The sequence below is a fragment of the Olea europaea genome, unplaced genomic scaffold (assembly GCF_002742605.1).
Source record: "Olea europaea var. sylvestris unplaced genomic scaffold, O_europaea_v1 scaffold1379, whole genome shotgun sequence".
Classification (NCBI taxonomy): domain Eukaryota; kingdom Viridiplantae; phylum Streptophyta; class Magnoliopsida; order Lamiales; family Oleaceae; genus Olea; species Olea europaea.
In genome coordinates, this window is record NW_019231302.1 from 184,804 (window position 1) to 187,841 (window position 3,038).

The 3,038-nt window shown below is 33.0% G+C and overlaps 1 long non-coding RNA gene across 1 annotated transcript; it reads right to left on the bottom strand.

Annotated features, from left to right (window-relative positions):
- Positions 1–1,755, bottom strand: LOC111375449. Its single transcript, XR_002699307.1, has 2 exons — positions 1,408–1,755; positions 1–838 (listed from the first exon to the last, which is right to left on the bottom strand). It is a non-coding gene; the product is annotated as an uncharacterized LOC111375449 (long non-coding RNA).
- Positions 1,756–3,038: the final 1,283 nt, after the last annotated feature.

The window sequence follows — 3,038 nt, forward strand, 5'->3', positions numbered from 1 at the left end:
TCAAATAACTCCAATAGTAATTATTAATTGAACTAAAAAATGTAACAATATCCGTACAAAATCCAGATCTAAAATTCTAAAAGCAAAGAAAAATATAGGCATGTTTTTCTTTCTTACACAAGTAAAAAGGTCAATAAATAACAAGAGTTAAAGCATCACCCTCTTCTAGACTTTCAATAAATAAGGGCAATATAATGTCAATCACTTCAGGCTTGTTGACAGTTTTTATGTATCAATCCCTGTATCTGTCTGCAGATTTTCCTCCTCAATCCAGCATCTTGATTTCTCATGTGATGAATGCCTCAAGGCGTAAGTGTAAGACAAAAATACAGAGATAACACGTGACTAATATCATGCTGAGATAACACTTGACTAATGCCAAGAAGACCTCCATTCCGCCAATGCTTCCCCAGGTTGGCACTATCGCTGCTGCCCAGTAGAAACTCCGTCTAGTGACTTTGACCTCCCTACTTCAGATAGTAGCAATCTCAGCCATTTCCTCCCCTTCTCAACTCTTACCACACTTCCCCTACTTCACCCTGTTTCAACTCTCCTTCTAGTTAACACCATGTAAAACAAAAAATGTGGAAAAACCACTGTGGAAAAAGCGAAGTTACAGAATGTTGAGTAAATTTATATATATCATGTTACTGAAATTTAAATTCTATATCTACAAAATCTGGTTAAAAAAGTGTAACAAGAAGAAAGCCAATAAATGGAATCTCTAACACAAAACATACCGATAACAGTCAGATTTTCAGTCTCGACCACATCACAACAATCATCCATCCCATGTCCAATAATTTAGCCGCCTCCAGATTTAAGTGTATTACTCAACCTATTTAACAGACATGAAGTGAGAAGAGAGATGAGCGAAGTATTATTCAACAATAACTTACATTTACAGCATGAACTTCTAAAGAGATGCATTCTTCCATCAAAAAGAGGATGGAGATAATGTTCCCAGAAAAAAGTTACAATAGAATACTCATTACAACTTGAGCAGATTGATGAAACACTAAAAATTATTGGCCATTAATCAGCCATCCCAATATGCCTGCTGCAACTCTAAAAATGAAACACTTTATTCAAACTCCCACCACATAACAGAATGACACCGCTCATCCAGTATCAACTAAGAAGGGTCAGTTAATCTTGCAATGTTGTCCTTATCATATTACACTTAAATAACCTAACTTAATTGATAATAATCTTTTGGTCTGATTGGTCTGCAGCAGTAATTAATCAACGTAAAGAAAGAAAAAATAGTGCATCCCAAAATTGATAAATAATCCCTTCAAAACTCAGTCCAAATCACCATAAGAGACCCTCCATTATCCATTAAAAAGGAAATAGCAAAGAATGAATCTATGATCGATGTTACAAAATTGGATTATTTTCACTTACTATTGTCGCCTCTGGGTTGTTCTTTAACAACAGCTTTTGAAGCCATTTCTAAATCTTCTTCTTTTTCTTCTTGATCGTTATTCTGACTACCAAAAACCCCTCCAAGACTTGCCCAAAACGATGAAAAAAAAACTTGGAGACGACTATTGGGCGCCTGTTTTTCTGGGTCTTCGGTCACCACAATTCAAATCTAAATCATTCTTTCTCTAAATTCCTCTCTTCCTCCGAAATTATTTCTTTCTCTTTCTAAAAATTCTTCTCTGATTTTGCTGTTGAATGGTAATGCAGAAGAAAAGAGGCTTGGGAGACTGATTGGGGTATATAAGGTTGAAACGTAGAGACGCTTCCCTTCAACGGTCATATTCTTGTTAATCAAAGATTGAACGGCTCGGATCTCGGCTTCGTAGCTTTCCAATTTGCTTACTAGCCGTTAGAGGGCAGTATACAAGGAGCCTTGAATTTTACCATTTAAACTAATTACCTTTTCTTTTTTTTTCTTTTGAGAAAAAAAAAATTTCTTTCTATTTGATTCTAAAATTTATAATCAAAAATAGAAAAGTTGATTTTTTTTTCCATAAATAGCGTTACCAGAATTTAAATAACTTGCCTTTAGATCAAAACAACGCCAAATTGAAATATTGTGCATGCATTAAGTGTAAGGGCCAATTCGAGCCCCATTTGGGAGTGATTTTTAACTCCAAAAAATTGATTTTTAATTGTTATTTCACTATTTCAATCGTAATTTTTACTTCTTTCCTCACAGATGACCCTCATTTTTTTCCTAACGGTCAAAAAATCAATTCTCATAATCGCTCTCGAGTTAAAATAATGGTTGGAATAGTGAAATAACGGTTAAAAAATTAATTTTTTGCAATGAAAAATTGATACCAAACGGGACTAAATACAATTTGCAATTAAAAGACATGTCGAAAACTATATCAAATTACTAAAACGTCCTATATTAATAATTTAAATATTTAGATATGGTAACAATAAATATGTTATTTGTTACTTGTGAAAGCAAATTGAACGACTTTATTTTCAATTTTTCTTTGATTAAAATTTTCAAAATTCTAAGTTAAAAATTTGCTTACGGTTAGCTATGAACCTCCAAATAATTAGGTTAGAATTTCACAATAGTTTTACACACTTTTACTTATAAGCCATTAGACCGTGCGCCCAAGCAAGAGTTCACTGGCACGTAGTAAGGCCCAATAGACTATAAATATTTTTTGAAGAAATTGCAATGTTGATTCTTTGAGTTGGATTTTTGCAGCAACTTAGCCCCTGTTTGATTTTCATTACATTACATTCTATTTTTCTCTCTCCTATTTTCAACCACACAATCTTCCATAAAATAATATTACACATAAATCGAAAATTTTTCTTTCTTTTTCAACCACTCATTTTTCAAAAAACACTATTCTATACATTAAATTTTCCCCGTAATGGGGGCCAAACAGGGGCTTAATCCGAAAAGTCTAAATCTCGACATTTAGATTGTCAAACTTAACAGATATTTTCAATGGTTGGCCCCGTTTTAAGCCCTTGTTTGAGCCCCATTTTTTTAAGAATCATTTTCAACCACGTTTTTCTATAAAATAGTTATACATGTATTTCAAAAAAAAAAA